This window comes from Vulpes lagopus, chromosome 3 (genome assembly GCF_018345385.1).
Source record: "Vulpes lagopus strain Blue_001 chromosome 3, ASM1834538v1, whole genome shotgun sequence".
NCBI lineage: Eukaryota > Metazoa > Chordata > Mammalia > Carnivora > Canidae > Vulpes > Vulpes lagopus.
The window spans coordinates 16,585,598-16,612,483 of record NC_054826.1 but is presented as its reverse complement, the minus strand read 5'-3'; the positions used below and the strand labels follow the sequence as shown (position 1 = coordinate 16,612,483).

Below are 26,886 nucleotides of genomic sequence, written 5' to 3'. Positions count from 1 at the left end.
TGGTGAGGAGGTAGAAAAAGTGTAAATCTCAAACACTAAATATGGAACTTAACTATCATGTAGTCTCTTTGGAAAACAATCAGACAGTTCTGCAGAGTTATAGAGTTAGGGCATGCCCTAGGATTTCCACTCCTATGTATCTACACAGGGGAATTAAAAACAAATGCCCATACAGAAACTTGTACTTGAATGTTTATAGCAGCATTATTTATAACCAAAAGGTGGAAACAACCTAATGTCCATCAGCTAACAAAAAGTTAAGTAAAATGTGGTATACCCATGAAATGGACTATTATTTGACTATAAAAAATGAAGTGCTGATATATGATAAAATATGAGATCAAGTGAAAGAAGCTAGATACAAGCAGGCCACACTGGGATCCCCGGGTGGCGCAGCGGTTTGGCGCCTGCCTTTGGCCCAGGGCGTGATCCTGGAGACCCGGGATCGAATCCCACGTCAGGCTCCCGGTGCATGGAGCCTGCTTCTCCCTCTGCCCGTGTCTCTGCCTCTCTCTCTCTCTCTCTGTGACTATCATAAATAATAATAAAAAAAAATTTAAAAAATAAAACAAAAACAAACAGGCCACACTGTGTGATTCCACTCACGAATAAGGAAATTCACAGCAACAGAAGGTGGATTACTGGTTGCCAAGGGCTGGAAAAGGAAACAATGGGGAATGACTGCTAATGGGCATGGGAATTCTTTTTGGGGGGATGAAATATTCTGGAATCTAGACAGTGAAGATGGCTCCACAATTTTATGAATAAACTAAAAACCAATGAATTTTTACTATTGCACAAAGAGTGAATTTTGTGGTTTCTAAGAATGTAGGATATTTTCCAAATCGTTTAAATTTAGTTCAGATGAGCCATATATGTTATCAGCAAATGCTTGCCAAGGGCCTGCTCCAGACAAAACACTTTACCAGGTACCACAAGCAGATCCTGCAGCCAAAGAGTTTACAATCTGATTGAGAATACAAATAATGTAAAATGAGGGATCCCTGGGTGGTGCAGCGGTTTGGCGCCTGCCTTTGGCCCAGGGCGCGATCCTGGAGACCCGGGATCGAATCCCACATCGGGCTCCCGGTGCATGGAGCCTGCTTCTCCCTCTGCCTGTGTCTCTGCCTCTCTCTCTTTCTCTCTGTATGACTATCATAAATAAATTTTAAAAAAATTTAAAAAAATGTAAAATGAAATAAAATGAACTGTAGCTTGATATATAAGAAAATATGAGGAGTCAACATATAATTTATTTTTTTTAATTTTTTTAAATTTTCTTTTTTTAAAGATTTATTCATTCATTCACTCACTCATTCATTCATTGAGAGAGAGAGAGAGAGAGAGAGAGAGAGGGGCAGAGACACAGGCAGAGGGAGAAGCAGGCTCCATCCAGGGAGCCCGACATGGGACTCGAACCCGGATCTCCAGGATCACACCCCGGGCTGCAGGCAGTGCTAAACCGCTGTGCCCCAGGAGCTGCCCCAACATATAATTTAAATAACTAACTCCTCCACACAAATGTGTATTAGAAAAGAAAAAGATCACATTAACTGAGGGGCAGGAGAAAAGGGGGAAAGTATTATAAGCTTAGGGAGAGAAAAAAGCCTAGGTAATTCTGTTATGCTACCCTCCTTCTTTCACCACCAAAAAACTCATAAGACCGCAAGAGAAAGAAGGTAAGATTTGGATAGATGGAGGAAAAAAAGGGGATAAATGTTCTGATTTAAAGTTATAAAGCAGGAAAATACAAAGTGAATTATCAAAATACAGCAGAAATATATGTATATATTATAAATGTGTATACTGTCATACATGATAGTATAATACACTTTTGGAGACATAATTAACTTTAGATATTAGAGATGAGTTAAATCAAGTTCCTTGTGCAGGCAGTTATTATTTGGGATACTTCACTTGATCTGGGGTATACAGCCAAGTTATATTAGGAGTATTCATATTTCAATACCAGATGAACTTGAACCAATTTGATTACTTTTTCTTTGCTTATCAAATATTTTCCTTCCTAATATTTCATTATAAATGTCACAAATTAGTTAATATTAATTTAGGAATATACCTGACAAGGATATATTTTTCATTAAATCACAATGAGAAAGGTAGCTGTCAACTAATAAAAATAACAAATATTTGCTAAGGACTTAACTATTTCCTTTTTTTTAAGATTTTATTTATTTATTCATAGACAGAGAGAGAGAGAGAAAGAGGCAGAGGGAGAAGCAGGCTCCACATAGGGAGCCCAACATGAGACTCGATCCTGGAGCTCCAGGATAACACCCTAGGCTGCAGGCAGCGCCAAACTGCTGTGCCACCAGGGCTGCCCAAGGACTTAACTATTTCTAAGCATTTTTTTTTTTTTAATGATAGTCACACAGAGAGAGAGAGAGAGAGAGGCAGAGACACAGGCAGAGGGAGATGCAGGCTCCATGCACCGGGAGCCCGATGTGGGACTCGATCCTGGGTCTCCAGGATCACGCCCTGGGCCAAAGGCAGGCGCTAAACCGCTGCGCCACCCAGGGATCCCTCTTTCTAAGCATTTTACATGTTATTCTTCAGCAGTGTGTAGCCAACATACACAAGATAATGCAATCCAACATTTGAGAAAACTTTTTAAATATAAGGCACTATTAGGAACAGACCAGTCAGTTCATAATTTTTTACTGTATTATAAGTACTGTTGCAAATATGTATTTTAAAACTTTTATTTCAGGGGGCCCTGGGTGCCTCAGTGAGTTGAGTGTCTGACTTCACTGAGGTCATGATCTCTGGGTCCTGGGATGGGGGCTCTGCAATCAACAGGGAATCTGCTTCTCCCTCTGCCCCTCCCCCGACTTGTGTTCTCCTGCAAGCCCTCTTTGAAATAAAATCTTAAAATTTTTCTTTCAATTTCCTAACAATTTCTCTGCCAAATTTACTTACAGTGTCTGCTATGTCAACCTCTTTCCTCAATTCTACGTCCCCTTTGTATCCAGCAACTCCGCTCATTCTTTAGGACTCAACACATCTCTCCATTCTATTTTTAATTCTAATTTACTAATAATTCCACTCACCACAGTTTGCTTCTTTATGCTTCACAAATAGTATTTTTACAGAATAGAACAAAAGAGGGATCTTTTAGGCAGCCATGTAAAATTTGGGAGGGAGGATGAAAATAAATCTTAATACCAAATGCCTAGAATTCATTGCTGAGAATATAGTGTTCAATTAATTTTTGTGGAATGACTGAAAAGCATAAAGGAAGAAAACAGAAACTTAAAACTTATTTTGCATCTCCAGAAAAGTATTACAGTTTTGAAAAATTTTCTAGGTGATTCTGGTGTGCCACTTCTCTAACCAAATCAAACAAAACAAAACAAGTACACTTGCTTACATGTACTTAAGATTCTAGAAAGCACTATGGTTCGTTTTGACATTATGACATCTAGTCAATTATTTTTGGTAAATCAGTTTGATTCTATTATAATTATTCTTGCATATGATACTTTTAAAAAGTCACTGCCATTTAATAATTCTAAAAGTAGAGATCTTAATTATATTTGTAAAGACAATCCCTCCATGAGAAAGTAACATAGTTCTCACTAAAATATCTCCTTATGTGTATGGATTCAGTATAAATCTAACCAAAGAAGCAGTGTTCTGATTAACCTGGATAAACAAATACACCAGGAAGGCCCTAGGAAGAGCCTTGTACAATAGAAAGCAGTCATACAAGAACATTCATTTTGTTATTCTACGTTCATAGTAATGTATGATCCATACCCTGAAAAACAAAACCTCAAGAAGAAATGGTATTTTTCTCTTCTGGTAATTTAAACCAACTAAGATTTAAAAAATAAAAACAAAAACACATGGCATCACCCACACCACTTTTAACCCTGATTTAAGACTGAAGAGATCTTCTAGGTCAGCCTTGAAAATCATTTTCAAATAACCATTAACGTGTACAACAACTTGACCAAGCTACTATATTTTTCAATATCCATTCTGCCTAAAATGTGAAAAGTGATAGTGTTTCATAGACTATATTCTTTTTTTGTATCCTTTTAAATTAAAAAATTGTTTTTTGGGAATGCCTGGGTAGCTCAGTGGTTTAGCGCCTGCCTTCGGCCCAGGGCATGATCCTGGAGTCCCGGGATCAAGTCCCAAGTCCAGCTCCCTGTGTGGAGCCTGCTTCTCCCTCTGCCTGTGTCTCTGCCTCTCTCTTTCATGAATAAATAAAATAAAATCTTAAAAAAAATGTTTATTATTGAAATATAGTTGATATACAATGTTACATTAGTTTCAGATATACAACAGAGATTCAACAGGTTTATACATTATGCTATGCTCACCCCAAGTGCAGCTACCATCTGTTACCATACAATACTAATATAATACCATCTACTGTATTCCCTATGCTGTACTTTTATTCCCGTAACTTACTCATTCCATAACCTTAAGTTTCTATTGCCCACTCACTTTCACTCGTTTTGCCCATCCTCTGAATTCCCCTTCCCTCTGACAACCATCAGTTTGTTCTCCATTATTTGTGAGTCTGTTTCTGCTCTTTGTTTATTCATTTGTTTTGTTTTTTAGATTCCACAAGAAAGTGAAATCATATTTGTCTTTTTCTGGGTAGACCGTATTCTAATTCATAGGCAGTCAAAAGTCATTTAACTTATGTTGACTTTAAAAGCTTTGTGCTTATTCTAATTTATATATACCAGAACTATAATAATAAAATGATTATTATACTGGATATTCTCAGATGAGACAACAAAGTAATCCTAGAATTTCAACATGGTTTTAAAGCTAAATTTTATATATCCTTTTAAAGGGCCTACATAGAGTTAGAAATGTCTTCCTTATGAAAATAGTACTCTAATAGACCAATTCATAATTACATACTTTGCCAAAGAAAAGCCTAATGTCTTTTGAGCTCTGAAGACCTCAAGTATTTAGACTCCCATATCCACTTTACACCTGAATGTCCCATAGGTTGGTTAAACTTGACATGCCTAAAACTGTATCATCTCTCTCCCTTCTTCCGCATTATCACTGTACAATTCTTTTTTTAAAGATTTTATTTATTTATTTTTAAAGATTTTATTTATTTATTCATAGACACACAGAGAGAAAGGCAGAGACACAGGGAGAGGGAGAAGCAGGCTCCATGCAGGGAGCCCGACGTGGGACTCGATCCCGGGTCTCCAGGATCACACCCCAGGCTGCAGGCGGCGCCAAACCGCTGCGCCACCAGGGCTGCCCAAGATTTTATTTATTTATTCAAGAGAGACACAGAGAGAGAGAGAGAGAGAGAGAGAGAGGCCGAGACATAGAGGAAGAAGCAGGCTCCATGCAGGGAGCCTGATGTGGGACTCGATCCCAGGACTCCAGGATCACACCTTGAGCTGAAGATGCTCAAACGCTGAGCCACCCAGGCATTCCACCACTGTCCAATTCCTAAAAACTTTTTCCTCCTATATTCCTGACTTTAGTGAATGGAACCTCCACATTTCAAGCCCCACAAGTATGAAACTTCAGAATCAAAGAGTCATCCTGGACTCTTTTCATTCTCCATAACCCAATTTACCTACACAAAAATACCAAACTGTACCCAGGCTATTTCCTTAACATATTTTGTAAGTTTCCTCCTCCACATTCTCACTGTCTTAACTGAGGACCTCATCAATTCCTAAATAGCTTCCCTAGCCTCCTTTTTTTCTGCCTATCTAATCTCTGCACTGCTGCCCCCCCAAAAAAGTATTTTCCAAATGCAACATACTTCATTATTAAATAATTTCTTGGTTTCCCAATGCTTTTAAAGCAAAATGCAGAATTTGTAAAGGCATATATGTTCCTTCATAACGTCGACTCTTGACCTTCTTTGTAGCTTCAAATATTTATGGCATGCTCCTTTTCCAGCTCTATGTTCCAATAACCTAGGCATCTGCAGTTTCCAAAATCAAACTGTTGCCCCAGCCCCCTAGGTTCCCAAGTCTAATTAATGGCTTTCAAAACTTAGTTTGTACCTCATCTCTAGTCTAAATTAGGTGAGTCCCTCAGTGTTCCTCCTTTGTTAATCTTGATTATTATAATATAATCTTTGTTTATCTATCTATGACTTTAAGATCCTAGAGGACACCTGGGTGGCTCAGCTGGTTAAGCATCTAATTTCTTGATTTTGGCTCAGGCCATATCTCTGGGTCTTGAAATTGAGCCCTGTGAGAGGCTCCAAGCTGGGCCTGGAGCCTGCTTAAGATTTTCTTCCTCTTCCTTTGCCCCTCCCCCCACACTTCCCACCATATGCATGCTCTTTCAAAACAAAAACAGAAACAAAACAAAAAGATCCTTGAAGGCAAGGCTAAAGTCTTTTATTTCATCATCTCTAATATCTTATAGTTCCTGAGACACAGGTAACGCTCAATGTTTGATGAACAAGAGAATGAGTATGAGATGTGGCCACGTCCACACCACACTAGATATTTCATACCTCAAATACTAAAAGTACTAGGACCTACCTAAAAATTTACTTTTCTTTTTAGTATGTTCCAAACTAGAGAGCTCCTTACCATTTTTTTTTCCTGATAAAAAACTGATGATCCTTTAACTACCACTCTATTTCTAGGAAGTTCTAATTTATCTAAATTCCCTTTTTCCATTATCTTTGCTGTCCATAAAACTCTTAAAATCTGAGACCACCTGAGAATCCCTTCAGTTTACAATTGAAGAAATGAGCTTAATGACTGGCCTAAATGTCACTTGGATAGCAGCTAGGTTAGATTAGGTTTTATGCTAATTTCACTATATATCTCCAAATGATACACCTAGTTTGAAAAAGCCTATGATTTTCTTCATCAAGAAATTCAAAAACATGAGGGGCCATCTCAACGTGGATGGTTCAGCAGTTGAGTGTCTGCCTTCAGCCGAGGGCGTGATCCTGGAGTGCTGGGGATCAAGTCCCACATCCGGCTCCCTGCATGGAGCCTGCTTCTCTCTCTCTGCCTATGTCTCTGCCTCTCTCTCTTTCTGTCTCTTATAAATAAATAATAAAAAGATCTTTAAATAAAAAATAAAAGAAATTCAAAAATATATTGAAAAGAAATCACACAACAGTGGAGAAGAGGAACAGTTAAATGTGCTAAGGATAATCTCAATACGGAATTTGCATATATTGGGGAAAAAGTGCATTTACTGAATGAATTAAAACATGAATGAAAATACAGATTACAGAAATACATATTATTATTATTTCCGGAAATACTATTAAGAGCCATAAAAATATTCAAACTTTTGGCCCAACTTCCACTTCTCGGATCCCAACTCTAAGTGAATAAAACCCCAAGAGGGGCGGGAAGGAACAGTACATATAAAGATGGTCCACTGCCTATTTTTTTTCACTGACTTATTTTTATACAGAAAAAAGTGAGAGCAAATAAAATGTCCAACAGAATGACTAGGGAAATTAGGCTTCATCCTCAGACAAAATATTAGATAACTTTTTAAGTTTTTTTAAATTATTATTTAAGTAATCTACACCCCATGTGGGTCTTGAACTCACAACCCCAAGATCAAGTCTCCTGCCTGACTGAGCCAGCCAGGTGCCCCAGGGTAACATTTCAAATAATTATGAACACTACATAGGAAATTAGGAAAATCTTCATGAGACAACCTTTAGAGAAAACACGATTATGTATGTATAATTTATACCACAAATACATGCTTAACCAATATTACATTCATATAAGTATTTTAATTAAAAACCTAGTAGGAAAGACCTAAAATATGGGATTATAGATATTTTTCCTATTTTACAAATAGCATGTAGTTTTTTCTGCACTGCTTCTATAATTGAAAAAAAAAGGGGGGGAAGTCATTAACTTTGAAGTTCTTAAAAGATTCTAAGTTCTAAATCCCACAATTTAGCCTTACTTAACATACTAGAACACTATACGTAGTTTTACTTTCTAAGAAAACTAAGAGAATGGAGAATTGCTGAACTATAAAGTCTTTATAAAGAACACTAAAATTCTGGTGGCTATCTTCTAGTTGAAAACAATCAGAATCACTAAAATCATATGATAAATCATGTAGGTGGCAGCATGGCTCAACAGACAGACAGCATATTAGAGATTCAGATACTGAACTTTATTCTAGGACAGTCACAAACTTGTTGCAAATTGTCATTTTAAATTCTAGTTTTTAGGCCCCTTCACTTGAATACTGAAGATGTGTAATGGCACTTTGACATATACTACAAACCTTAAACAACTGGAAAAGACTAAAGACCTATAATACTTCTCTCCTTTTCCCATAAATTCTCAATTCTGACTATGTATATTTGGATTTTGCAGGTCATTTTAGCCTTAAGCCTAAAAATTTGTCCCTTATCAGTGAAGATGGAAATACAGAGGCAATATTTGAAACCAGAAGCAAAGCTGAAACAGGAATTAGAGAGTAGAAAGAATCCAAAACACCTTGTATACAGATTTTTCTCTTATCCAGCTAAGCGAATGAAATTGTCCAAATACAATCAATTAACTAAATTATATCAGTTCTTTGCTTTAAATGTTGTCCTACCTTTTCTGGGCTTTGTGTTTTCTTTCTTTCTTCTGTCAAATTTACTCAACGTTTAACAAGCCCCACCCATCTTCTGTCACTCCAATTAGTCCTACGTCCCCAAACTGAAATATAATTTAAAATCATTTATTCAACAATTGTTTGTTGAGTGGGTGCTGTACTGTAGGTACAAGGTACCAGAGACTCAATAAAGACAGGGTTCCTCCATCAGCCTTTGTAAACTGCCTCTGGATTGCTCCCATTTTCTCAAAAGCATGGTAATTAGCTCTAGCGTAAAATATAGCACCTATTATTTTAAAGATTTTATTTATTTATTTGACAGAGAGCAGGAGAGAGAGAGAAAACAAGCAGGGGGAGAGGGAGAAGCAGGCTCCCAGTTGAGCAGGGGGCCTGTTGTGGGGCTTGATCCCAGGACCCTGGGATCATGACCTGAGCAGAAGGCAGATGCTTAACCCACTGAGATACCCAGGTGGCCCAGCACATATTATTTTAATTATAAACTCTAGATATAGTGAAGACGTTTACTTTGTTTCTCGAGATACTATCACACTGTAATATGTCCTTTACAAAAGATACTCAGGAATACTTAAGCCAATTACTCTAAGCAGACCCTTTTGTTCAAATGGGGAGTGAAAGGAATAACTTCATATTCTAAGGAAGAAACATTGTAAGATTATAAAAACCACCAGCAATAACTTCACAAGCGAGTAACACAGTTATAACATACATATCTGAACACATTTATAACATACATATCTGACTCCCGCCATTAAAAATGTCTGAACATCTAGCAACTGAATGGTATCATATCCCATTGTATTTGTTTCTTTAGTTTTCTGTTATCTGCAATAAAAGTGAGTTATTCAAGTGAACTTGTTTCCACAGTATACGGAAGTTAATTTAAAAGCTCTTCCTTTACCCTTTCCTCCTACATTCCTAGTTTCCTTTCAATTCAGACTCTGCTCCTTAACACATGAACATAGTATTGAAGTGAATATATACATTTATGAATTACAGTACTCTAAAAGTAAGGTATGGAAGGATAAAGGCAACAAACTATTCTCGTTTGTTGCAAATCTAGGTCTAAAGGACCTAGATTTTAGATTTAGTGGAAATGTGTATAGAAAAGTCTCATTTAGGCTATAAAGCATGAATATTAATAAAGATTACATCTTAATTTTCTTAAAAAGTTTTTTTTAATAATCTCTATACCCAAAGTGGGGCTCAAGTCACATACTCTTCCAACTGATCCAGCCAGGCACCCCGTATATACCTTAAATACTAAAGCCCAAGCATACAAAAAATATCCTAACACTAAACACATCTTTCACAATTGCTTCTAAGTCTTCTTAGAATGCTATAAGTTATTCCAACTGACAAGCTGTATATACACGCCCACTTTACAGATCAAAAACAGAAGAGGGATGGATTCAAGTGATATTCAGAGGTGTTACTGGGTAAACAACTGGGTTGAAGGTGTGGTAAAGGAGAAGGGTGAAGCATGATCACCAACCTTCCAGTTTAGGGAGCTGAGGTGATGGTGGAAACAATCACCTACTTCATATAGTTTTAAGAACAGATTTCTTTCTTTTTTGAGGAAAGAGTGGTAAGAATGAACAATTGAGGGAAGAGTTCATATTTATATACTTTTGAATTTACAGTATTTATGGAGGTGCCTGGTAGACAGATGGATCTGTCTCAAAGAGAAATACATTATTCTGGAGAGATTTGTAAGTCATCAGCATACAGGTAGCAAGCATGTAAAAAGTTGTATGAATAGGTGAGATCAACAGGAAGGCAGAATAGAATAAAGGCTTAAGAACCACTTTAGGAATACCAATATTTATGGGATGGGCAGGGGAGGAAGAACTAGCAAGAGTCTACAAATGAAAGGTCAGTTCACAGAGGAAGTAAAAGGAGAGACAGCCCTGAACCCAAGGGAGAAAGGTGTTTCAAAAAGGGAATGGTGAAAAAACAAAACAGGTGGTCAAATAAATAAATTTACTCATTATCTGCCCCATCTTTTCGGTAAACAGCACTGCTACTCTAAGCATTAAAAGAGAGGCACCGACTGTTCTTCACTATAACTGATCCTCTATATTTAATATAAACAACAAACATTAAAGTAAAACATGAACTCAATTTTTGGTGAATTATTACTGTACCCTTCCTCATTTTGTATTCTAGTTTCTATGTGCTAGATGTTCAAAATATGTGATGCTACCTATTTTAATTTTGATGAAAGAGAGAGCAATGTTTATTTTACCTGGCTGATGGAGCATCTACCTTGAAAAGAATTAACTAATATAAATAAATGCCACTTACCAGTAATGTCAATTACAAATTTTTTGGAGGAAAAGGGTAAAAATGAGCAAGTAACATTATGTCCAAAAATAAAGCAGCTTCAAGATCTGAGAGAAATATCTAAAGTTATTCAGTCTTTTTTGACAGTAGTACTACAGTTAAAGGGTATTCTAACACAATTTCAAAATGCAGTCACCAAAAAACTACTAATACATAAAACAATGTGGGTGAATCTCGAGAGCCTTATCCTAAGCAAAAGAAACCTATCACAGAAGTCTACATATTGTATAATTCCATTTGTATGACATTTTAGGAAAGACAGAACTATAAGGACAGAAATAATATGTGGTTGTCAGGGGCTGGAACAGGGGTAGGACACTGGTTACAAAAGGATATAAGGCAACTTTTTGGGGTGATGAAAACATTCTATGTTTTGATTGTGGTGGAGGTTTCAAGACTGAACACATTTTTCAAAACTCATCAAATTGTAGACCTAAAAAGTGAAATTTTACTGTGTAAATTGCACCACAATAAGCTTTAAATTAAAAAAAAATTTTCAGTCATATCTCTATCTTACGTGAATAGCATTTTTAATGTACTGTATTTCTCATTACAGTTAACTTATCCACATTGTTATCATACACAATACATAAATTAGCAAAGAAAATTAAAACTACAATCAATCTTGAGCTTAAAATAAAGTTATTTGGACACTCTTCCTCGGTATCTTACTCCCAATTCTATTGCTCAAGGGACCAAGACAAAAACTCCTTCCTATACTTTACAATCCTTACTAACAACTAAAAAAGGAACTGTTTTGAGTTTTTCTTTTTGATTTAATTTTACACACAAGTTGTTATGTGTGCATTGTTAAGGATGTATGTAAATAAAATGGTCTTACTCAAGAAGCAAGAAGCCTTAAGATTATATATATATATATACATATATATATATGTATATATATATATATATATAAATCTACTTCTAAATTAGCACAAACATACACTTGCCACCCATTAATTTTAGATTTAGAAATGTTTCTTTAGGAAATATCATATAGCTCAATTTTAATCATTTCAACAAAAATGTATTGAATACTTGCAAAACAGGAAAAGCACTGTAATGGTATTACAGACATAGAGATGAAAATAATATGTCTTCTTGCTCTCAGCTGGTATTCAGTATGGCTTACAGACACTGGAACACATTATTTTATCAAAGAGATACAAGTAATAAACTGATAAATGTTATAACATGGAAACTCACAAAAAAGGCCATGCTTTCTCTTTCTCCTTAAAAGAAATTTCTGGTCTGTGAATGGACATTTTGAGAAGTAACACACTGTCTACAGAAGAAAGCAGGATTGCTATACAAATATATGTTTTTACAGTTAATATCAATACTTTCTCACTAGCATTTTGAACTTATGAAGATCTCAGAATTTGAGGACTTTCAAACTGTTCAAGATTTCATCAAGGAAAATAATACATTACAGAACCATTCACATTAACACCACCACCTGTATTCACTATGCTATAAAAACTTTTTGCTTAGGATATTGACAGAGAAAGGAACAAACACATGACAAAAGAGTAAAAAAATTAATAGAGTTAAATTAAAAGTATATGTCATGTATGTCTTTCAAGATAACCTGAAGGTAGGTTACGGCATACTAGGTTCTTAATTCTTTTCTTAAAGGAGAAAGAATGATTAACAGTAGCTTTTAGGGCATTACATTTAACTTTCAACTTTAGAATTTTCTGAGACAGAGGCAGAAACTGAGGGGAAAAAACCATGTGTATCAATTTTTTAAGAATGGTATTTAAAAAGATGAGGGGGAGTTATACCCAACTTACACTCATATAAAATTTCAACTTGGTCATTACCAAGAAAAAAATAAATTACATGGAGCCTAATTCATATGATCAATTTCTTTAGATGGAAATTGGCAAGCCACAATCCTATCAAATAAAGACAACTAAAACCCTGTTTAAAATTCTTGAAAAGGTTGCCAAGTAGAAATGTTCAGAAAAGTCAGTAATGTATCTTCCTTATTAAGATTAATTTCAAGGACATTTTTGTTTCACAAATTAAAAAGTCAAATATAAAATCTTAAAGATTAGTATGTTTACAGTAAACTATATTTTAAATTTAAATAATGCATTAGTTTCAAACACTGTAAGTTTTTAGGATACCTAGAATCAATAACTTGTTTTAATAGCAGTACTGTTTTTTAACAAGTATACATTTCATCAGCGTAAGACCAAAGGACTGAGAAGTACAAATGATCCAAATAACTGCAACAAAAAGGAATTGAGTATTTCAAAATTATGTCATAGCTTCTAAATTTCTTGGGAGAGGTAAAAGTGTAAAAAACTATTTTAGTAAATTAATTAATGCTAATTCCATGTTTCTGCATACTGAAAATGTTTTTCCTTTCTGCCAAAAGGCAAATATATACAAAAGAACACTTTAGAAATTTGGTGTGTTCACATTAACTGATGTTACACACATGTAAGATGGCAAAACAATTTACCTACATAAACTATGTTGGAAGTTTAATGCGGTCTTTGGAATATTTTTTAACACCTGACATTTTTATAAGAAATAAGTGAATCACAAAATTATAAAGTGCCCTTTCCATATTTTGCCAATTTCCATAAATACAGCATGCATATCGTACTTAGATACATATTTGTGGATACCTTCTGTGTAATAGATGAGATGTAAACTAACAAGGTATTTTATAGAAAAGACTATTCAAATAATCAATCATCTATACGTAACCAAAACATTTTAGAATTCCTCTTCATAATACATAAAAAGTTTCACTGCTTTATAACCAAGCCTACCCTTTTCATCAAAGAATGTATTATAAATCTTGAAGAGGCAGGGTGATAGAATGGAAGATGTTTTAGAATTAGCCATATCGGGTTGGAATCCTACCTCTAACACTTGCTAGATTTGCCACCCTGGACAAGGTTCTTTAATACGATGAGCCTCAATTTCCTGGTCTGTAAAACAAGAACACATCACTAACCTCACTGGGTAGCTAAGAGGTTCAAAACATGATATACAGTGTAGTGGTTAAGGTTATAGGTAAGGCATCAATTTTGGAGTCTTTCCTCTACTTTCTTCCATTTGTTGGCTACGGGACCCTAGGCTAGTCATTCAAACATCCTATACCTTAGTTTTCTCAAGTATCTTAGAATAATACACACAACCAGACTCATTTTATATGCAGATTCATGGTAGATGGAAATGACTCAATAATATTACATATTACAAATTTAAACCACTCAATACAGTGTCTGACACAAAAAAGATCTTATTAAATCTCAGTCCTCCTAAACTAAGTTCTAAGTTGTTTTTTTACTGCCTCTACAACTCAAATTCACCCCTGAAGATAAAGATTTGCCATCAAGGACAAAAAAGAAAAAAAAAAAAAAGACCATCTCAAAAACTCTAAAAGTATTCACTAAAGGAATCTCCCTCCATAAGATTACATGGCAAAGCTCTAGAATAAGCACACAACTTCCCAAGTTGGTGACTCTGAAAGGACTAACAGTCTTTGGCTATATAAACACTAGAATTTTAAAAAATTACCAGTCATACTAATTTATAGATTCATCTACTATATTACAATTGGTCATATACATATGTATGAATGAAATCACTCTCTAAAGCTGAATTTTCCCTTTCTAGAAATAGATGCTTTGACAATTTCAACTCAATAAACAAAAGTAAAAATTACAGACTGCTTAACATACACTAAAATATAAGATAGCAAAGATTTGCTGATTTCAAAAACATTATATATAGGATATACAGTCTGAATTCTATTTTAGTTCTTTGCCTAAAGTACACAAGTTCCTTGACTACATGACTTTTAAGTATTATTGAGTTAACTGAGCAACCAAACAATATGACGATTTTATTAAAACTAGAAATGTGCAATCCTAAATCCTTAAGAAAAAATATAAACCAGACTGATCATTTACTAATTATAAGACGATGGGCAATTTTCTAACTCTTCCAGTTTCTGTTTCTTCATTTTTAAATTGTGGATAACTGTTTCTATTTCCTGAGCTTCTTATGTTAAGTGAGATCGTATTATGGTGACATACTTAACACAATTCCTGGCACATGTTAAGTCCTTATAATCTTACCTAGCTGGCAATGCTATATTAAGAAATAATGTCTTTTAACAGTATCACTTTGGAATTAGAAAGAAATATGCCTTAAAACAATGCATTCTGACAAAACTCAATTCATCAAAACTGACCCTAGATTTACACTGAACAAAATAATAAGACAAGTATCTAAAATCATTTTTATCACTTGGGAAAAAATTTCTGAGCAAACAAAATACTTTTTAAAATGATAATGATGACCTTAAATAAAGAGTCATGGTATTTTTAAAACTGCCTTTAAATCATCTAGAAACACTAAAATTCCACTTTATAAAAACACTTTCAGGAGTCACTATATATTTACTACAAATATAGTTAACTGACTTACATTCTTTAAGAGGAACATAATGTAAATAAATTCAGTCATTCAAACACCAAACATACACACAAGGTCAGGATTTCTAATGCAAAAGTACTATTTTCATATCAGGAAAATACTATCAAGAGACAGGTATTATATCTCCCTAAAAGAAGAGGAAAAAGCACCTTGGACCCAGGTAATTGAAAAAAGTCACATAAGGTATCAGTGTCAGTATTGAGCAACAGCAATACCTAGCTTCAGGACCAGAGCTCACACTTTTCTTAAAACAATATAGTCTAATAAAACACTAGTAAAAACAAGAGAATCCCTTATTCTCACCAAAAACATGAATCTATACAAATTAATATGGCCTCTGAGTATCAAGTTTTTCATCAAAAAATGGAAATCATGCCAGTCACTTCTCTCACAGGGCAATGGGAACATTTAAAAATGAACTCAGGTCACCTTGAAAAAGAATCCTTTTAAAAATTCAAAGAATAATTATAAATGACAACTACTAAAAATAGAAACTTTGCTTAAAAAGTATAGGTTGAAATGATTTTTAAAGGCAGCTATATAGTACCATAAATTACCACCAAAGCCCACCTAATATGTTCAAGATATTAAAATAAATATCTTCAACTAAAGAGTTCATTACTAGGTTGTTGTTGTTGTTTTTTTTTTTTACAGTTCCCAGTCATTAATTTCCTATTCATTTTATAGCAAATAAATGTGATCGACAACACTGAAGTTACATTTTTCCAAAAGGAATTTTTATTTACCTCAGTCTTCCCAATCACTTCATATAAACCTAAAATCATATTTTAAAATTCCAGAATTACTCACAAACTATCCATTTCCTAATAAGCTGCGAGGTGGAGAAAGTTAAATGGAATTATATAAACCTCAAATTCTTTAGTTTTTATTTATTCTTGTATTATTAAATTTTACATCAATATAAATAAGAATGCCAAAATATAAAATAGGTGATTTCAAATGTTTCTATGGCAATTTGATGATGGATTAGTACCAAAAAAATTGAATATCAAATCAATATAGGAAGTCTTAGAAAATACATGTTTGAGGTGGGGGTAGTCAGGCTTCCAAATAAAGATTTCATATTTGAATTGGTATAGCTTTGCTCACAGTCAAATTTCTGAAACTTAATAGTGATTGCTATGGAAAAAACCCAAACCTGGCTTACTACCATACTAAAAACTTTCACTTTTCATCCCCAAAGATAATCTGAAGTAGACAATCTTTCTTTCTTCAAATGTAACTTTTTTCTTCTTAAAGGGGGCAGTATTATAATGATCCCTAGCACAGGTTCAAAATGCTTTCCAGTAACTTCATAAACAAATTGTCAAACGGTTTCAAGAAACAGCATTCTATGCACTCTTCTCCAAACACTAAAAATAACTAAGTATTTAATACTCAATTTTAATTTGATTTACTAGACTTTCACTACTTTAGAATTGCTTTCTTTTCAAGTAATTATTATAAGTTATTGGTAACAGCAGACTCAAGAAAAACAATAAACACACTGTTGAATAATGCTAGGAATTACTTCTCCAATAATACAACTAACATTAAAAGATGACTTGAACACTCATAGGGTCTTCTTTCACTAAATTAAAATAATAATAATAGTAGAAATGCAAAAATAGCCACTTGGTGACTATCCATACAACCAATACAGGGGAGGTAGAACAGAGTATTCATAATCTCTAGGGAAATACAAAGTATTCCTTCCAACTAAGTTGTCAAAATTTTAAAGTTCAAGTTTAGGTTTTGTTTGAGCTTTACAATGTTTCCTCCTTTAAAAATAACCCATGTAATTGGTTTGGAAAAAAAAAACCCACATATTTTCAGTTTACTTTATTTAAAATGTTTTATGCTATCTTAATGAAAGCTATCACACGACCTGTACTACTTACAGAACACTAAATATGTAGAATTAGGAAAATAAGATCTGGTAAGAACTAATTCACTTTAATTCCAAAGTCACAAGAAAAAAAAAAATCATTCACATAAACAGATATCTAACACACTGATTCAAACATCTGTGTCAGAAAGCTCCCTTTAACTATAAAGCACTAAAAATAAGTTGTTTCTGTTGATGAAAACTAAGCAAGCAGAACTCCTCTTTTCCATTACCTTTAGTAGAAATATGTTCATCCTTTGACATACGTCTCCGTGTTTTTTTTAAATAAAAGTTGTAAAGGCATCACAGGTTCATATAAGGGCCTTTCGAACATTTAGACTGAAACCCTTACCCGGCTGCTCCCCCAAAGTCCCAAACCCTCAGCTTCAGATGTGAAGTGTTCCTCCCTTCTGTATTCCCTCCCCCCAGCAAGACCCCATTCGCCTGCCCCCCACCCGGTGTAGGCCTGAGGCCCTGTAGCAAACAGTGTCTAACAGGAGCAGGCAGCACAAAGACAGGAATGGGAGATTAGTGGGAGGGAGGGAGGCCGGGATTGGGGCTCAGCAGGAGCTTCAGGCTTTTTAAAATTCAAACTGCTCCCTGACCAATACAAATCACGGACACGCTACTGACTACTACACGGATTTATAGCATTAAAAACATGCCTAGTACGTGACAGCTATATTAACTTCACTCTTTTTAACATTTATCCATACGTTTGCCAGAAATGTGGAACAATTTATTTTAAGCAGAGGGCTAAACTCAAAAATAACCTTCAGAAAAGTTACTTATTCTACAATGACAATAATAATTTAATGAGACACCAAAATTCCGAACTAATGTAACACCCATTAGTAAAACAAGGGACTTTGTTGATCAGTGTTGCTTCATTCTAACCAGTGAAAGTTTTCCCTCAGTTAATGTGAGACAAAGTATCCAAAGAGTCTAATGCCAGGTACATTTCTTTTTTTCTATGCAATTTGTATGGCTGAGGACTTTTAAATTGATCGTTTTCCCCTTATACTAACCTACCTTACCAACGCCTCAATAAACAAGCTGTGAACACTTAACTTACTCGTGAACTGGAATTTGTTAAGGCAGAACTGATATTTTTCTCTAGCATTTACAGATACATTTGACCTATTAAAATGACACCTCTCTCATTACACAGTCAAACATCATGGGCACAAACAGCCAATGACAATCCTGGGACCTCACGAAGATCTGCCCTGACATGAAAGGATGGCACCTTCTACATTTTTTTTTTTTTTTTTTTTTTTAGCCTCCCTGGGATTTGAAGCCTAACTTTAATTTCTGCGCTTTTAAAGAAAATTGGTTTTTACCTGTACCTCGGTACAATTCTCAGAACATTCAGGGTTCTTTCCATGCATCTCCACGCTGAGATCAGGAAGTACCTGAGTATTTTACGTATAGTCGTTTAAAATCGTCCTTATATAACGCACACAAATCTAAAGTGCCAGGGTAAACCTGTCAAGTACTTTACACTTGCCTTTGAATAAAAAAGTCCATGTGCGACCCACACTGTCAAACAACAACATAAAAGCTCTTGGTGGTGGTGGTGGTGGTGGTGGTGGTGTGTGGCGGGGGGGGGGGGGGGGGGGGCGGGGGGGCATATGCGGTGTCTACCACCCTGTGGCTTTCTACATTCAGTATTCATGTGGGCGATTTAATTCTTTAAAAAAAAAAAAAAGAAAAGAAAGAAAGAAAGAAAGGAAAAGAAAACGAGTCTTTATTAACTTTCTAACGCCCAAACAAGTTTCACACAGGGCAAGAATTACCACTGGATCCGCGTCTGAGTATTTACATTTGTCTCACTAACTGAAACTACTTCCTCCCTTCATGGGGTCACAGGGGGAAGAAGGGGGGTTGTTTGTTTCACTGGGACGTTCCCCACTCCCGGACCAGGAAAGTTGTAAATATGGGGACGATCTGGGCACATTCGCCGTGAGTTGTATTGTTTCCGCCTCCTCACTAGCTACGGCTCTTCTCCCGGGCGAGGCCTGTCACCGACCAGCAGCAGCTCCGCTCAGCCCGGAGCTCTCCTAATCCCCGAGCTCAAGTAGATTCCGCTGGCCCGCGGCCTGCGCTCTCCGCCGGGCCTACGCCTCCCCGGCCGCCCGGCAGGAGCCCAGTCCCCGCCACCGGAGCCGGCCGGGAGAGAGTACAAAACCACCGCCACCCAGGGCGGCTGCCACCAGAGAGGAGCGAACTCTAGACTCGCCCGCGGAGGAGACCTGGGGCCGCTAAGGAAACGGCGGGGAGGGGAGCGAGGAGGAGAGACGCTGAGGACCTGGCGCCGCCGCCGCCGCCGCCGCCGAAATAAAGAGCAGGAATTTACCTGGGCGAATCGGCGTCTGAATCCAAGGGGAGGCCGAGGCCGCTGTGGCGAGAGACTATAATCCGGGCCGGGAGGGGGGGTGGCTACGGCTCCTCTTCCGTCTCCTCAGTGCGGGGAACATGTAGAGCCGGGGGGAGACCAGCCGAGAAGACAAATCGCTGCTTCTTCTTCCTCCTCCTCCTCCTTCTCCCACATAGAAACACTCACAAACACCCGACCGGGGGCCCGAGCTACCGGGGGGGCATCGCCGCCGGCCCGGGAACCAATCCTCCTGTCGGCGGGGGCGTCCCTCCCTGCGGCTTGGTGGTGTCGGGTGAGTCGGTACCGACGGAGGGAGGGGGGGGAGGGCGGGGGGGGAAGGAGCCCTGTGTGTGTCTCTCTCTCGTTCCGTCTCTCCCTCTCAGAACAAAATGCCGACCGGAAGTGCAGCTGCAGGAATGACTCCCTCCGCCGGCGCCAAACACTAACAACCACCCCCTCTTCCCCACTCCACTTCCGCCACCGCCGCTGCCGCCGCCGCCGCCGCCGCCGCCGCCGCCGCCGCCGCCGCCGCCGCCGCTGCCGCCGCCACTTGGGCTCGCGTCCTCGGCCGCGCCGCACCGCCCCGCGCCCAGGGCGCCCGTGTCCTCCTCGGGGCGACTGCGGAGATGCTGCCGCGTAGCGTGGAGCCTGCGGGGCGGCGCGTTCGCTGAGGCGCGCGGGCGGGCGGGCCGGCTCTCCCCGGTCTTTATTTTCCCGGAGGCCGACCGGAGCGGGGCCCGAGTGCTGAGGAGGAGGAGGAGGAGGAGGAAGAGGAGGAGGAAGGGCGCGTGCGGGGCGCTCAGGCCCGAGCCGCCTCGCAGGCCAAGCTCGCTGCCCCGGCTGGTGGCCATTCGCTTAGGGAGCCGAGCTCGGGGCGGCCGGGGAGAGGACTCTGCCCGCGATTCGACGGCGACGGTGCTTTTTTTTTTCTTTTTTTTTTTTTTTTTGCCTTTTTTTGCTTTTTCTTTGTAATGGTGTCTCTGCAGTCTGGTGGATGGATGTATCGTAACCCCCGCCCCCCTCCCCCACACCTGCCTCCGGAGAGGCCGGACTCTACGCCCGTCTCTGCATTATTTCTGCGGAGCGAGAAGGCGAACGCTCGGAGGTGGAGCAGCGTCCCAGCTGGACTGAAGTGGAATCGTGTCTGTGATGCTCTGGTTTCTGGGAATATGCGGACCTTCTCTGGTCGGTGGTGGTGGTGGTTGTGGTGGTGGTTGTTGCTGTTGTTGTTGTTGGCGGTGCTGTTGGTGCTCCCTTAACTGTGGGGATGAAGGCCTGTAGGCGACGCTGTGCGAGCGGGCAGCGGGCGGGCGGCGGGCCCGGAGCGCGCGGGTCGGCGCCCCCCTCTAGGTGTGGGTGGAGCCGGCGCGCGGAGAGCCGCCCGCCCGCCCGCCCGGACCCGGGCCACCGGCCGACGGCGGGCGACGGGAGCGGGGAAGGGGGGGGCGGGGGGAGCCTGGGGCCCGCCGGTCTCCAGCGTCGTTCTCCTCTTTCCGTTTGAAACAGCGCGGGGCTGCGCGAGGCTGCAGCACGGATGCGACCGACCGTGCGTACGGTGCCGGGCTGGGCTGCCTGTGGTCTCCTGCCGGAGCGAACTTGATCTTTCCGAAGTTCGTAAAATTGAAGTTGGGAGCAGGGGTGGGGGGGTGGGTGGGGGCGGCGGGGGCTTTTGTTCAGGTAAAAAGTGCAGTAGGTAAGCGAATTTTACTCCAGCGGGACGAATTTGGTGCCCACGGTTTCGTGGCTCTGGATCATTCGGTGATCGCATTGTCTGTGCATCTGCACGTTTCCCAGTGTGCTGAAAAAGTGAACGGGTTGATTTGCGCTCCGGTGTTCCCATTGGCCTCAGAAGTCACTCGAGAGACTAGGTCAGGTCTTGTGACTCCTTTCCTCCTCACTCCGTGCGGTGGCCTGGCAACTATCTAGCGGAGAGGAAAAGCCCGAGTCTTGACCGTGGCCTAAATACGCGCGCGCGGCTGGGGGAGAAGCCGCCCTGACAGTCCTGCGAGCGGGACCTCTGGCCTCGCTACACCCCGAGCCCGCGTCTTTCCCCCCAAGAATCCGCAGGGCTTGCTCCCTCACCCTCAGGGTTTGGTTCAGGTGCCACCTCGGGGCTTCAGTGCCCCCACGCCCCGAAACTGCAGGGTCCCTGCCCCCCTTGCCCACTTTATCCTGGAGTGGAGGCCTTTTGCATATCTCACGCGTTTATCTTATTATCTGTTTTTACTCAGTAGGACGTTAAGCTCCGGTAGGGCAAGAAGTTCTATTTTTCTCCACTGGTATTTTTGTGGAGAAAATAATGTCTAGACTAATAATGCCTGACATATACACAGTGGATGCTTAATATTTGGTTAATGAATAAACGACCATTTTAAGGGCCCTGCCCTCCCCCTTGCCCCCACCCCCACCCCAGCAATTTCTGAACTCTAGCCCTTAATGTATGCACTTAGGTGCTACAGAGAACCCTATGAAAGATATGTGAAAACTGAAGAAAAAAAAAAAAAAGTAGGGGAAAACCAAGTTTATTACAGAGTTCTAGAGAAGGGCACAACTTCTAGACTCACCCTCCACGACACCAGAAGCCCACAAACTAGTGATAATTGTTCTTAGGGTTCTGTAAATGGACTTGCTAGAGGATAGTCGATTAGTAGATCACATGATCATATTCATACTGGGCCAATAAGCTTTGCTCTCTTCCTAAATCACTATTTTTAAAATTCTGTCTGCCTTCTTTCTTGCAAAAAAAAAATACAGGCTAATAAAGTCTGTGAGAATTTGGTTGGCCTAGCCCAAATCCAGCACTACTGGAAGAGTTCATTCAGCAAGTATTTATCCGGCACAAAATGTGTGCCAAGCACAGGGATTCAAAAGGTGCATGTTTCTGAGGCTTTATATAAAGGGCCTCATATGGCTACTTTTGGTTACTATTCAGTTATGTTGTCAAGCAAAGCAAATACTAGTGAGATTTATTTTTACAGTTTCCTTCTGAAGAAAAGATTCAGTGAAAGCTAAGGTCATGCAGAGTGGATATTTTAATTCACCTTTTAGTTTGCTGTTCATTACATTTACTTACCTTTTGACAGCCCTGGATATACCAGGGTATATTAATCATGATTTTTCAAAACTGAAACAAATTGAATGTTTGTATTTCCTATTACTGCCTGGGAAAATAGGCCTTTTATAATAAGGAAGTATACCAATAAACTAGAAACTATGCAATAAGCTTTTGGCCATGATATTCCAAATAATAGTTCGTGTATTGAACTTTTGGAGAAAAAAAGTCTTTATAATCATTAATATAGTTAAATATTGTTTCATAAATCTAACAGTCTGTTCATTTTAAGTTTACCCATTAATCTTAAGAACGGCTTTAAGTAATCTTATCAATGGCTCAGAATGTTTCTCAAAGTAGAAGGAAACAATTCTCTTCCTACATACTTTCTTAAATGGTAAACTAGTAAATTTGCAGGTCTGGGTAACAAAAGTCTTGGCATTATTGTAGCATTTAATTTAAAATTTTAGATATGTTATTTTTTACTTCCCTCATTTATTAAAGACTAGGTGCTAATTAGCTTTATGATAAGCATCTCATATACATTAGTGAAGGAAAATAGATGAGCTCTCTATATTTAAGGGTTTTAACTTGTAATTAGTTTATATCACTTTTTTTTTTCCCAGATCACAGAATTAAAGAACTGTTTCAATGCGTATCAGAATATTTTTGTATTAAATCAATTAGCATTTTGCTTGCCTAAATTTAAGTATCCAAGTTGAGATCTTGTGTGGAATCTCAATCTAATCTTAGTGTCTTCTTGATTTGTTTCTTGGGTTTTTGTGGGGGAGGGGTGCTTATTTTGATCATCACCGTCCATTTATTTTGCTTTTACATTTTTAAATCTTTATGTCCCAAAAGATTTCGGTGACTTATTGGTGACCTTATATTTTGTTGTTGTAGCCTTGATTTGTCAGTAGTTTGTAGCTAGCTCAGTAAACCCTCAATCTGACCTAATATTGCCCCCTTGCTTTAAGTACTGACTTGCACTAATTTTATTAATTTTTTTATATTCCTGGATAATCCGATGTGTATTCTTGATCAGTAAATTACATACGACTTAATAAAATATTTTAAAATGGATTTCAAGGACTAAAAATTGAGTGTCAGCAGGAATTGGTACAATTCACAAATTAAGAACTGAGTAGGTTTTTTGGAAAATATTTATCTTCAAGATAAATACAGTTTGCCATAAAATGATAGAAATGAAATGTTTTAAGAATCATTTCCACACTATTTCATGCCTATCAGTTCTATTCTTAGTGATAAATTTAATAAATTTAATTTTAAAAAGATAGGAAAAAGAGTAAGGAACATGTAGTGTGTAAATGTTTTGTAGACTATTTACACACTACTAAAATATCAAACAACAGTCTGTAAATATGTTTCTGTTTCAAGTTTTCAAAGTGAATATACCTCAAATTGTGTGTAAAGGTTAGGTTATTCAGTGTATTTTATCAATTTTTGTTGAGATGATAGAAATTAATGGATTTTCTCCCTCAAGGACTTTCTTCATCTTGGCCTTCAAGAACAAGTTTTGTTCTTTCATTAATCCTTCTTACCTAAGGATTTTTTCTAAATTCATAGATTTTTATTATTTATGCCATCTACTTATAATCCTGATTTTGCTATATTTACATTTTTATGTATCTATACATCATACTCCTAAATAAAAGCAACTAATTATACTACATTACAGGTTTCACTGTGCATTACATACGTAAGACCCTTGACAATGGTATTTCTGAAATATTTCAATATAATTATTTAGACTCATTAAATCTTCATGAAAGCCTAATCTTAATGGAACATACGCATGTGCTGAATGTGAACCAGATAATTAAACTATAACATGCATTTTAATCCTAAACCAATTTGGAATAACAGGCTAAAAATGACTTTATCTATGAAAGAATACAAAATCCATTAAAAACTTAACATCTAAATAGGTATGAAGAGAGTGCTTATGATGCTCTTAAAAGCATCTCCACTAGACCAGTGTTTTAAAACCGGATCATGTACCATTATGGGTCATGAAATTTACTGGTTTGTGCCTAGCATTTTTTACTTAGAGAAAAGAATAGGATCTAAAAGTACATCACACGTAGCAGTCTGTATTTATTTTTGTGTGTGCATGTGCTGAGGTACCAGGTAAAATCTATTTCTTACTATGGGTTATAGACCAATAAAAGTATATTTAAAAAAAACCTTCAGTTTGGGTTTTCCTTTACTTCCCCTCCTTAGAAAATTAATGCTAGAAAGTTTGCCTGTGTAGTGAGGAGTTTTAAAGGAAGCACTAGGGTACTTTAGACGATGTTTGATAATGGTTTCAGAAAGGTGATCTTAAAGGGTAATAAACTATGTAGAAATGTTAAATATAGTTGAAGTTGTAAGAAAGAATTTCCTAGTAGAGCTAAATTTGTGTGTTTAGATCTATGACTATTTTCTTATTATAGTACATTTTCTATTCTCAAATGCCCAAAACAGCAAAATAATAAATATAAGGCAAAGATATGTTTGTTTCTATTTCTTCCCACCTTCTTTTCAATCTTAAAACAAGTGTTTATTAACGAGCAATAGAAATGCAAAGAAAACTGCTACCTTCACAGAGCAATCAAAAGAACAAGTTATTCTCAGAAAATGATAGAAACTTCTGTTCCCTCTAAAAAAGAACAGACTGTCAATAAGGCTTTTCTTTCTAGCCCAAGTAAATAGTTAACCTTCATTTGCCATCCAACTCTATTTTAAATAAATGTACTTAAAATTGTGTACAAAATTTAAAAGGAATTTAAAAAGAGAATTGTGTATAGAATTTGAAAGGAACACAATATGCTGTATAAATGAAGTGAAAAGAATCAAACAGAAAATGATTATGTTATGCTGGAATGTCAGTAGGTTTTAGACATTTCAATAAAATTTAAACGTTTCATTACTGTTTTGCCTGATTTCAGTATAGATTTCAGTACTTTTGACAAGTCTAAGAGCATAAATAAAAGTTTCTTTTCGGACATATGCTGCCAAACTTCCTTTTGATTATAGATCTTTAAGACCTAGTTTAGTTAAAACCTTAACACAAAATTTAGAGAACATAAGAATGTCTAATTCACTTATTAAACCAAAGCTTATACTCCAAATATTTCACCAACACAATACATACTTTATTGAACTAAGAAAGCAATTATATTACCAACCAGCAGAGGGAGCCAAGTCAGTCCTGAAAGGGTAGGATTACAAAGGAAGACCACATGACTTCCTGTTTGTTTGTTTGACTGTTTGGCAGCTGTTCTGTTTTTGAGTTTAGTCTACAGAAAGCCAAGTAAAGGATAGAAAGGCTACCAGTGTATCAGATATGTCAGGGCAACAATTTTAACTGTCAAAATACCTTGCAGGAAGCAAGCTGAAAGAAAACATACTTCTTAAATTAAGGACAACCCAGGGAAGAATTTGCAGCATAAAAGAGAATTATTTGAAAATCAGATATTAAAAGCTGAATAAGTAAAATATGCAAACAGTATGATACTGAATTTCTATTACAGATGCTGAAATTAATGTGGATCAGAACAAAGCAATTAAGCAGAGGAAATTCAAGTAGAAATATAAAAGTGGAAATGTCTCAGTATTACCACCTAAGCTGGAAAATCAGAAAACATTACCTTAGGACCATGATGAATTACTAGCCAGATATAACAGTGAACCATTTCTTAATATATCCACATTTACTTGTTTTTTATTATTTTTTAAAGATTTTATTAATCATGAGAGAGAGAGAGGTGGAGACATAGGCAGAGGAGAAGCAGGGTCCCTGCATGGAGCCCAAGGCGGGACTTGATCCCAGGATCCTGGGATGACAACCTGAGCCAAAGGCAGATGCTCAACCACTGAATACTCAGGTACCTCTAAATCCACATTGACCTAAAGCTGAAATTGGCCTCTAAATAGACACTTTTTAAAATTATAAAGTTGGTGCAGATAAGGAGGTTCCCTTATATTAAATTTATATTAACTTTGATAAAGAACGGAAAAATTTTAATATAGCAAAATAATATAACAAGATGGTTTATCACTTTAGAAAATAGAATTGTTTCCACTATGCTTTATAAACACAATAAAAAGCAGTATCTGGGGACACCCAGGTGGCTCAGTGGTTGAGCA

The 26,886-nt window shown here is 37.7% G+C and overlaps 1 protein-coding gene across 2 annotated transcripts in view; it reads right to left on the bottom strand.

Annotated features, from left to right (window-relative positions):
• NIPBL (NIPBL cohesin loading factor) overlaps window positions 1–20,015 on the bottom strand; it is a 201,016-nt gene extending 181,001 nt beyond the window's left edge. Inside the window, exon 1 of one of the 2 annotated variants that reach the window (XM_041750312.1) lies at window positions 19,662–20,015. The gene's annotated coding sequence lies outside the window, so the exon portion shown is untranslated. The remainder of the gene's footprint in view (window positions 1–19,661) is intronic. The other variant, XM_041750311.1, reaches the window with a different exon arrangement.
• Window positions 20,016–26,886: the final 6,871 nt, after the last annotated feature.